We start from the raw sequence: 11,915 nt of genomic DNA on the forward strand, positions 1-11,915 counted from the left end.
CATTATGCATGGTGACTGGTGAGATCATTATTCTGAGATGTTATTAGGTCGAATCGTCACGCTGATGAATATTATTTTATTTTATTGCCACTCTGAGTCTCAGGGGCAGGCGATTATTAGCATCCAGGGTCATGTGTTGAGCTTTCTTAGTTGCTGAAGTTAAAAAAAAAAAGCCCTGGTATGAATTTTCAGTACATTTAGACTAGAGCATGCACTCACAAGATCAAGAGTACAGAATGAGAGCGAAAATGACACCCAGAACATTTTTGCTCTGGGTTTTCAAAGCAGCTCGAATCATGCATGATCATATCAGACCGTTCCGCCCGCGCCTGACGTTGCAGCCCCGGCCAACCAACCATTTGTCAACTTGAGCTACTCACGGATCCATCATATCAGAGTATCATTAGATCGCAACGTGTCACCAACCCACGTTCGATTCATCCAGCTATCCAGGTGTACTATCAGTCACGTCCCACAACAGACAGTCCATGTTCATTCAGTCCAACCACAACGGAACTCGATTCCCGCATTCTTCAACTCAGCCGGATTTGATGCTCATACAGTGAAACAGATGGGAAACATCAGCATCGAATAAGTTAATCACGCTAACATTCAGAGTTCCATACTGTGCCGCACAATTCCGAGGGCAAAGAGTAGAGATCTCGAATGCAACTCAGCTGGTAACAACCACTAAAAAAAGGAGCATGTACAGGGGGAAATAGGCTGGAGACAATGAGGAAAACAACGGAAATGCCTCTAACCTCACCCAGGTTATCACCTCTGCTACTCACTCACCAGTGCTGCACCTGATGCTTCCTAAGCTATGTCAGCAGAACATCAAAGGTGCTGAAGAAAAGGGTAAAACTGTGGATCACCCAACTGTTGCCTTTGCCAAACAAGGTTGTGGTCTAAAATGAACCGGGCAACAATTTTCATGCAAGTTCTGCTACTCATAATTCACTCCCCATTGACAAAGCTTTTACTCTCATAGTACTTCTCACTGGCTTCCTTCTTCTCGTTCCGCTTCTGTAACAAGCAAAAGGGAACAGCAAAAATGAATACAAACGACACCAGATCGATAGACCAGAATAAATAAAAACCACACCAACCCCACATCAAAGAACATGTTGCCAAGCATAATATAAGGGGGAAATATCGGTACTCAAGCAAAAATGCATCAGCACAATATCAGTACACAATAGCTCCCATATGCGCATCACTGATATGAAGAAGACAAAATCAAACCACGTGTAACTGTGAATATATATACTATACTACATGCTGCATACTGCATATAAAAGACCCATAACCAACCGATCATGTTAGCTACCTGGTAAGCTTCATGGTTAGCAACAATCCTCCTGATAATAGTACTTGTAGTGATATCCAAAGGACTCTCCAGCCTACAGTAAATGCCCATAGCTATCGGAACAGCATATGGATTTGAATCATCCTGATAAATGAATGAACAACGATTAGTTATCAATGTTGTGTCATTTTTGTGTTCAAAAGAGAAATGGTTCACATAAAAAAAAAGTAAAACTTAATTACCTCCATAAAGTCCATGTTCTCAGCAATTGTTCCATGAACAACTAACGAAATATTGAATGTGGTAATCTGCACATAGAAAAAGGAAGCTGGAGAACTCAGGCCACACACATACTAGTCATAACAGAAATTGCATCAGGTATACCTGACCTCGATCAATACATAAGAGGGCTCAATTGTTAACCTTCAAAAATATCTAAATAGTATATGCCTTCTAGTTGTTGTTTTATGCAACCAGTGTGGACAAACTGAGGACACCAAACCTGTTCTGGCGTACAATGCCCACAGTTTCTCATTATACTAAGCTATAATGATGCCTTTGGTTGGGGCAGAAACTCAGTCATTGGTAGCTTAGCAGAGGCCTAGCAACCATGGTGTTTCATTTGCAAGCTGCTCAGATGAAGACCAAGTTCCTCAGTTTGATACGAGGAACAAAATAGTAAAAAAAAATTGGAGGACTGCACTTTGTCAACTCATTTTTGTCTCTTCTTTTGTAGTGAAGTAGCAATAACATTGCCTATAATCACTCTACAAAGGTATATTGTTTTGTACAGGTTCTATCTTTGTGTTTCCCAGCTATTTGAATCTCAGAGATTTATCTTTTACATTTTCTTAGGCTATGGTATGGCTTTTCAATGGGATAAAATAAACGCAACCTTACAGATCTTACAGCAAATGCACTGTCTCTTAAGAATACCATGTACAAGGAACAACTACAGACAGTTGCATCATGGATTCTATACAAAAGTCAGGTAATGTCATGGCTGAAAACTCACCATGTCTTTTGAAACATCCCATGGAGCACCAATGATCACCTCATCAACATAACGACAAGCCAAAACACTCAAACTTCTTTCATGGAGATTCATGATTGGGCGATGTCGTCCTCGTGTTGAACTGGCAGGTATAGTAAACACCAACAGAAAAATAGGCTGAATGTCAGTGTTAAGAGCATCTCCAGCAGTTTCCCAATTCCCAATCCAACTACTGTATTGGGAGAGTTGGTAAAAAAAATAGTGCTCAGAAGACTCCCTTTACTTTTCCCTTTTCTCAATAATTATTGGGACAACCCAATAATTCACCCCCAACTCCCCCTAAATAAAGGAGGGTGCAAAAGTAATTCCCAATAACAATGAAATGGATATTGGGATACCCACGTTAACTAGTTATTGGGAAATATTTATTGGGAGACTGCTGGAGATGCTCTAAGGGTATTGTTTAGACGTATTGCATCAAAAGAAATGCATCCACTAATAAACAAGGACTACTGCAGAACTGAATTAACTTGAGCATCGTAGCTTGTAAAGAATTAATAAAGGAGAGTAAAAATGCAACCATCATATTACCTTATGGTCTGATCCGTGTGAATGCCCACAAGCAAAAAGTCCCCAAGTTCTCGAGCAAGTCGCAAAATCTACATGGAAGAAATTACAAATACAAGATAGTCAGAATCACTATCTTTTGGAGGGTTAAATCAGTTTGCTCCCATGCAAAAACAGAAAACGGAAAACAGAAGTACAGCTAACAGCCCAACACAAGCATAAACAGGCATTTGTCTCTCTATAAGCTCACTTATTAGCTGATGTCGTGGTTTTCTCCTTTTTCTTTCTTTTCCTCCTTTTGGTTGGGTTGGCATGTGGAAGGGAATTCACATTTACCTCAACATGTCCAGCATGGAACAGATCAAATGCACCATCTATGTAAACTATCCGAGAATCTGGACCTGGGCCCTGCATTGAGAAAGTCTACAGTCAACAGAAAGAACAAGTGGCCATATTCAAAATTCAAGTATAGCAATAGTTGTACCAAGTAAACTAAATCAATTATTTACAGCTTCCAAGAAATGAAACTATACTATGGCCAACTAAATTTTACATTCATTTAACGAACAGCTTTCAAATGCTTTTAAGAAACAGTTGGTCGCCCAACCATATGGACTTTTCTGATAATTCAAGGACTTATCAGCTTCTACTCCCAATGTTTTACTTCTAGAACACACCGACACTATGGACAAGATAAAGTCTCAAGCAAGCAATTTTGATCATCAGTTCTTGTAAAATAATTTGGTAGTAAAAAGTACAAAAAAATATATATTAATTTATCAGCAGACTATTCACAAACCAGAAGTAAATGATAAATTAATGCATGTGAAACTGTAGAAGTCATACCCTGCTATTTGAGAACTGAACTATTCGCCTAGATGTTGGAAGGAAATGAGATACTCTAGTTCCACTTCCAGATCCACTATCATCAACTTTCTGACCATGTCCGCTACTGAATTGCCTTTGTAGCGAAGAGTGATTGTGGGCATCAGAAGATGATCTCTCTCTAACACAAAGAAGCATCCGTCCTATCATGAAGCAATACTTGATCAACATGAGAATAAAGCCTTTTCATCGCCACAAATAGTGTACTCACTAGAAATAACCAATTTATTGGTCCCCAAAAAGTTGAATAAATTGGAGTTCTAAACCAGAAAATGGGTATAACAGAAGATTTATGGTCCATGCAGTCATGGGAACAAGAACAATTGTGGACTGCTCGTCCCTTTAAATATTTCTTAATATGACACTAGATTCACATGGTTTCCTGAAGGACAAATCAGCTGACAAAATCTTTTGGACAGTACAACTGTTGACAAAAGAAGTTTTTGATAGATCTAAAATCAATTGCAACATTGAAGGACAGCTGTGACGCTCGGTCAACAATAACTAGCAACTGAGACTTAGAACCTAAATATTCCCTATTTCAGACTTCAAGATCATTAATCAGTAAAACAAAGTTTTAACATAAAAAACTGCAAGTAAAAACTAAAGCAGAATCAGTACCAACAATATCTGTTGTTGAAACTCCCTCAGTTCTTTTAATCTGCTTATATCGGCCAGCCTTTTTGGCAAGAGCATATGCATCAGTACCATCTGGTAGCAAACAAGGATCGTCGCCATGGATAATATAATCTATGTTGTACTCAGTGAATAGCTTGTTCATGAATTCTTTGGTTATGGCATAAGGTGCATCTGGAATGATATCATCCACCCATTTGACAGCACGGACCATTATCATTCTGCATTACCACAAAAACGAAGAAAGATAAGAAACTTGCTATAAATCTGTCAAGGGCGTCGACGCCCAAGGTAGCTGGACCGCGGCTACGGAGTTCGTAGCCTCGTTCCGTCGTCGCCGGCGAGGTTTTACCCCTCAGCCGTTGGCTTAGTTGGTTGGAGAAGAGAGAGAGGAATTAGGGAATAACTTCTTCTTCCTTTCATTAGTGCCCGATTACACGAATATATGGCCTAAGGCCCAAACCAACTAGAGCTAATTGTTCCTAAAATTGTGGAACTGAAACAAGGGAAACTATCCTATCTTTCCTTCCTAGCCACTGGTGGTTGGAGCGCCGTGCGCCTCCCTGGCCGCTCCTGCCGCGCGCTCAGCGCGTTCTGCTGCGCGGCGGATGTCGCGGGCCCTCCTACGTCGAGTGTAGGTACGTCCCCACATGACATCTCCCTCCCCGTCGAGACTCAGCTCGTCCTCGAGCTGAAACGTGGGATGCTTGGCGCTGAACGTCTCGACGTCTTCCCAAGTTGAGGACGCCGCCGACTCTCCTTTCCACTGGATCAACACCTGACGGAAGCCACGGGCGAGCCGATAGCGCACCGCACGTTCCGGCTCTGGAGCAACCACGCCATGGTGCACGGGCGGCAAGGGCGGTGGAGCGTCCGGCGGAGGCCCTTCGAACTTCTTGAGGACGCCCACATGGAACACGTCGTGAAGACGGGCGCCGGGAGGAAGAGCGAGGCGAACCGCGACCTCGTTGATCAACTGGATGACGCGGTAGGGGCCGTAGTAGCGAGGTCGGAGCTTTCCCGTAGAAGCCTGAGGAAGAGACGCTGATGCGCGATGCTGAAGCCGGAGAAGGGCCCAGTCGCCCACCTGGTACGTGACCGGCCGATGGCCAGCGTCGTAGTGGCGTTTCTGAAGAGCCTGCGCCTATTCCAGCCGGTACCTGATGTCATCGAGGAACTCCGCGCGTTCCTCCATGCTGCGGGCGACGGCAGGCACCCTCGACTCGCTCGGCTCGTACGACCGAATGGACGGCGGGTCCCGACCATAGACGACGCGGAACGGCGTGTCGCGCAGGGACGACTGGTAGGCGGTGTTGAAGATGAATTCCGCCCATGGAAGCCAGCGCAACCACTGACGCGGCCGGTCACCTGTAAGACACCTCAAGTACATGATGATGACCCGGTTAGCCGCTTCCGATTGGCCGTCCGACTGTGGATGGAAAGCGGTGGTCATGTGGAGCTTGGTGCCCAACAAGCGCATGAGCTCGCGCCAGAACGTCGAAGTGAAGACGGGGTCGCGGTCCGACACCATCGACTGTGGTACCCCGTGGAGCCGTACGATGTCGGTGAAGAAGGCCTGGGCGACGGACTCGGCGGAGTACGGGTGCGCCAACGGGATGAAGTGGCAGTACTTGCTGAACCGGTCCACCACCGTGAGGATGACTGACTTGCCGAGGACACGGGGCAGCGCCTCAACGAAATCCAGCGCAATGTCGGTCCAGACCCCCTGCGACACAGGTAGAGGGAGCAGCAGCCCGGCAGGATGCAGGTGCTCGGACTTGTACCTTTGGCACACGACGCACACACAAACCAGCTCCTGCACCAACTGCTTCATGTTAGGAAAATGGAAGTCGCGACGCAGCCGATGCATCGTGCGTTGGATGCCCTCGTGCCCATCCTCGTGCACGGCCAGCATGATCTCCTGGATGAGGGGCGACGCCGGCGGAATGTAGAGCCGGCCGTTGAACTGCACCATGCCATCGGCCAAGGACCATGGCGCTCCTCGGGTTCCCCCAGCGATCTCCTCGCGGAGCGCGACGAGGCTCGAGTCAGCGTCCTGGGCGTGACGAAGGCGCTTGACGAAGTTGAACCGAGGAGCCGATAGGGCGAGGATGGCCCGGTCCTCCATGTCGCGGCGGGACAAGGCGTCCGCCACGGCGTTGGCCGCACCCGGTTTATACTCCACCGAGAAGTCGAAGCCGAGTAGCTTCCCTACCCAATGGTGTTGGGGAATCGTCGCAAGCCATTGATCCAACAGATATTTGAGGCTATAATGATCCGTCTTCACGAGAAAGCGGCGCCCCCACAGGTACGGCCTCCAGTGCCGCACGGCGTGGACGAGGCCGATGAGCTCCCGCTCGTATGCGGCGAGGGCGCGATGGCGTGGCGCGACCGGCCTGCTGAAGAAGGCAATCGGGTGCCCCTCCTAGATGAGGACCGCGCCGAAGCCATGGGAGGAAGCATCACACTCGACGGTGAACGGTTTGGTGAAGTCCGGCATGGAGAGGATGGGCGCCGAGGTGACCGCGGCCTTGAGTGCGGTGAACGCAGCCGCCGCGACGTCGTTCCAGGAGAACCCTTCTTTCTTGAGGAGGGCTGTCAGCGGGGCGGCGACGGTGCCGTAGTTGTGAACGAATTTGCGGTAGTACCCCGCCAAGCCGAGGAAGCCGCGTACCGCCCGAGCCGAACGTGGCACCGGCCAGTCGAGGATGGCCTGCACCTTGGCTGGATCCATGGCGACCCCCGTCTCGGAGATGACGTGCCCGAGGTAGGAGACAGTGGCCTCGCCAAAGGCACACTTGCTGCGCTTGATGAAGAGCTGGTGGCGACGAAGCTCCAAGAGCATGGCGCGGAGGTGTCGGAGATGATCTGCCCACGTGCGGCTGTAGATAAGAATGTCATCAAAAAATACCAGGACGAAGCGACGCAGGAACGGCCGGAGGACGTCGTTCATGAGTGCCTGGAAGGTTGCCGGGGCGTTGCACAAGCTGAACGGCATCACCAGGAACTCGTAGAGGCCGTCGTGAGTGCGGAACGCCGTCTTGTGGATGTCGGAGGGCCGCATGCGGACCTGGTGGTACCCCGACCTCAAGTCGAGCTTGGTGAAGAAGCGGGCGCCGTGGAGCTCGTCGACGACGGGGATCGGAAACGCATCCTTGACGGTGAGCGCGTTCAGCGCACGGTAGTCGACGCAAAAGCGCCACGCGCCGTCCGCCTTCTTGACGAGGATGACCGGCGAGGAGAAAGTCGAGTCGCTGCGGCGGACGATGCCCTGCTCGATCATGGCGGTGCACTGACGTTCCAGCTCGTCCTTGTGGGCCGCCGGGTACCGGTAGGGTCGGACCGCGACCGGTTGCGCTCCTGGCTTGAGGACGATATTGTGATCGCGGGCGCGCTTGGGGGGCAGACCCCGTGGTTCGGCGAAGACGTCCTCGAACCCGGCAAGCAGCTCGTCGAGGAACGGCGCGCTGGACGTCGCAGCGCAGGCCTCCAGGGCGCCCGGCGAGGGCACACCGGACCAGCAGACCGTGCGGTCATGGTGCTGGAACGAGACCGTGCCGGCGACGAAGTCCCACACGAGCCGACCGAGCGTGGCCATCCACTGAGTGCCAAGCACCACATCATATCCTGCAAGAGGCATGACAAAAAGGTCGACGCAGAAATCAATCTTGTTGACGACGAGCGGGGCGTGTCGGATGACACCAGGGCAGGGGACCTTCTCGCCATTCGCCACGGTGGCCGTGAGCCGCGGACGTGGCTGGATGGGGAGACCGGTGCGCTCCGCGGCGGCCTCGGCGATGAAGCTGTGCGTGGACCCCGTGTCCAACAGGGCAACGAGGGTGGTCCGCCCAGAGCGACCTGGACTTGCATGGTGTTGCCCCTGGCCACCCCCGCGACCGCGTGCAGCGAGAAGACCGGAGACTCAGTCTCTGGCACGTCATCGTCCCCGGCGGCGGTGTCGTCGTCCTCGTCCTCCACTTTGCTGTCCAGGAGGAAGAGGCGCTTGCAGACTTTGTTGTGCCCGCGACCGTACTTCTCGTCACAATTGTAGCACAGCCCAAGACGGCGGCGCTCCTCCATCTCGGCCTGGTTCAGGCGACGGACCGGACGGCCCTCCACGGCGACCGTCGGAGCGGCAGCCTTGGCGGCCGGGGCACTGACCTGGGGCGCACGTGGTTGCGGCCCAGGCAAGATCCCCCGAGGCGTGGGCTTCGGCGGCGCGGTGGTGTATTGGTCCATCAACTCCATCTGCCGTGCAAGGCTCATGGCGGCCACCAAGGATTGAGGGTTCTGCACCTGCACGGCAAGACTGAGCGGCGGAAGGAGGCCGCCCGTGAACAACTGGACGCGCTGGGTTTCGTTGAGGTGACCCGCGCGTGGGAGGAGGGCCTGGAAGCGGTCTTGATATTCCTCCACCGTGGTCGTCCGGCGGCAAGACGCCAGCTCGAACAGAGGGGCCGATCGGAGGGGCGGCCCGAAACACAGGTTCAGGAGCTCCTTGAAGCGCGGCCACGACGGGGTGCCCCCGTCGGTTTGGAGCTGCATGTACCAGAGCTGCGCCCCCTCTTGAAGGTTGTAGGACGCCATCCAGACCCGTTCTTCCGGCATGATCCGCTGCTGCAAGAAGAAGGACTCGCACCGGTTGAGGAAGATCAACGGGTCGCTCTTGCCGTCGTAGTGCGGAAACTCGGGCCGCCAGTGCTTGGGCGGCCGATCTTGATGGTGTTCGCCCCTGGACCCTGGACGTGCACCGGACGTGGACGAACCTGCGATGGAGAGGTCGGCGATCGCCTTGGCGTTAGCCTCGATCGACTTCTGCATCAGGGCGACGGACGTGGTGAGCGCCTCGAGTGAGGCCTTGAGATCATCCCCCATGGTGCCGGCGCAAGATGCAACTGACGACGTGGGTGAAGATGGGGCGATGGCAGCGGCGGCTGGTGGTGGGTTAGGGTTGGCGGCGGCTGGTGGTGTGGCTGATGGCGCGGCGGCTGTTGGCGAAGAAGATCGACGTGACCGTGATACCAGGTTGTCAAGGGCGTCGGCGCCCAAGGTAGCTGGACCGCGGCTACGGAGTTCGTAGCCTCGTTCCGTCGTCGCCGGCGAGGTTTTACCCCTCAGTCGTCGGCTTAGTTGGTTGGAGAAGAGAGAGAGGAATTAGGGAATAACTTCTTCTTCCTTTCATTAGTGCCCGATTACACGAATATATGGCCTAAGGCCCAAACCAACTAGAGCTAATTGTTCCTAAAATTGTGGAACTGAAACAAGGGAAACTGTCCTATCTTTCCTTCCTAGCCACTGGTGGTTGGAGCGCCGTGCGCCTCCCTGGCCGCTCCTGCCGTGCGCTCAGCGCGTTCTGCTGCGCGGCGGATGTCGCGGGCCCTCCTACGTCGAGTGTAGGTACGTCCCCACATGACAAAATCATAGAGGAATAAGAGAGCAACATATTTGATACTCCCTGACAAATCCAAAGAATCAGAAACATAACACCACATAAACGCATAAATTTCCATACAGCCAGGTCATACATAAAGGAATAACACTATAAAAAATGAGATAAAATAAAAAACGATCATGTAAGGAGTATTTGTTGGACAGTGCCAAACCAAAGTAACCTATCTACTTCATTAAAGATGTGCTACGAACACTGGTGCTCTTGGCCTTAACTCAATTTGTGGATGAAACAAAACATGTCCCACAAGAACATAAAACTCTCTGGATTGTTCCCATTTTGTGGAGATTGCAGGAGTGGATTGATCCAAGACAATTTTGTGAATCTCAAAGAGATCAAAGTTTTTTTTTTGAAACAGCTGGTTGCACAGAGGTGAGTCCTAACTGCTGAAATTCCCAAATAGAACTGAACTGCTGGAGGTCGTGAGCATGTAATAACTAAAGAAAAAACGTTACTTTGGAAACCTGTGTTATGCAACCATATGCTAGAATTACACGAGGCATGACATGACACCAGAGATTGAAAAAAAAATGATAGGGTGATGTGAAATTGAAGGTCTAGAGGGTACTACCTCTCGTGGAGCGGCGTGACGGGCGGCCCCTTGTTGGCCTTGATCTCGTCGTCGCTGATGACACCGACGATGAGCTCGTCCCCGAGGGCGCGCGCCTGTCGCAGCGCGTTGCAGTGTCCGTAGTGCATCATGTCGAAGCATCCGTCCATGTAGACGCGCACGGGGGCGGCGGCGGCGGCGCTGGAGCCGGCGCCTGAGCGCGTCGAGCGGCGGCAGGGACGGAATGGCAGCGGGCCCCGCGAGGTGGAGCGCGAGCACGGAGGCGCCCAACACGATGCCGCCGATGACGCACGCCGCCAGCGTCCGGGCGCCGCAGCCGGTGCTGGTGCCCGGCTCCATGGAGGAGGAGGAGGAGATGGGAGGGGCACGGGAGGAGTGCGCGGAGTGCGGTTTGTGCCTGTGATTGTGGTGTGGGAGTGAGGGAGGGGATCTAGGGTTAGGGATGATGAGGGTGTGCGGGTGGAGGGGCTATCGCCATGGGAGGTGAGGTGAGGAGGGGAAGGGAGAGGAGGGCGGTGGTGGCGGCGAGGCGAGGTGGAGGGAGGACGAAAACGCTCTGGTGCCTCCCTCCGTCTGGGGAAAGTGGGTGTTTGGGTCGGCTGCCATGTGGGGCCAAGATGTCAGTTGAGGTGGGCAAGATCAAGGAACCATGGCCCCACGTGTCATTGATGTTGACAGCCTTGAATGGATGGAGCCATCCACTTTTTATACTGTCAAACACCCTATTCGCTTGTTGGTTTCAGCCAGGCTTATTCAACCAGCCAACAGTGTTTTCCTCTCACAACAAACCAGCACCGGTCAGCCCAAACCAGTCCAGAAACCAACCAGCGAACACGCCAAAAAGCGATTGATGCTTATACTCGAGTGACACGATTAATGACTTTGGTTAATGAATTGTTTCTCATCATAAAAAAACAACATGTAAGCACATATTATCCGATTTAAAGAAGACCGCTTCCGCTTTGATTTCCGACATTAAAAAATCCGTATTCGCAACCGAATCCGTACAATATCCGATCCGCTTCGAATTCGATAAAATAAAATGTATTAGGATATGGAAAAGCTATTATCCGCTCCGATCCGATCCGTTTTCATCCCTAGTTAGAATTGAGCTTTGAGTGAAACTTTTGTGATGTTTCAAGTTATGAAGCTATAATTTTCCCTTATCCAAAACGAAACTTAGTGGACGCGTAAATAATGAAATTTTGGTGGCAAATACAGTTGGGTGCTTTATGTTCTAACATTTAATCTTGTTCCCCGCCGGCCGCCCCCCTGGCTAGTTCAGCGACGTAATTGGCGCCGTCGCGCTCCAGGTGGTGCACGTGCACCGCCACGCCTAGTTCAGCGACGCACGGTGCCGGCGCAGGGTGATCCCCACCCTGTCCTCCTCGGCGTGAAGACAGGTGGGTCCCGTGAAGGGTCCACTCCAATACACGGCACACGGGTAGCCGGCGACTCCGATGAGTGGGGTTGAGCAGTCTCTGTGTATGAAACTGATGCCAAC

The 11,915-nt window shown here is 51.5% G+C and overlaps 1 pseudogene; it reads right to left on the reverse strand.

Moving 5' to 3' along the window:
* Nucleotides 1-379: 379 nt before the first annotated feature.
* LOC136519608 (ethanolamine-phosphate cytidylyltransferase-like) lies at nt 380-10,893 on the reverse strand (annotated as a pseudogene).
* Nucleotides 10,894-11,915: the final 1,022 nt, after the last annotated feature.

Source organism: Miscanthus floridulus, chromosome 18, assembly GCF_019320115.1.
Source record: "Miscanthus floridulus cultivar M001 chromosome 18, ASM1932011v1, whole genome shotgun sequence".
NCBI lineage: Eukaryota > Viridiplantae > Streptophyta > Magnoliopsida > Poales > Poaceae > Miscanthus > Miscanthus floridulus.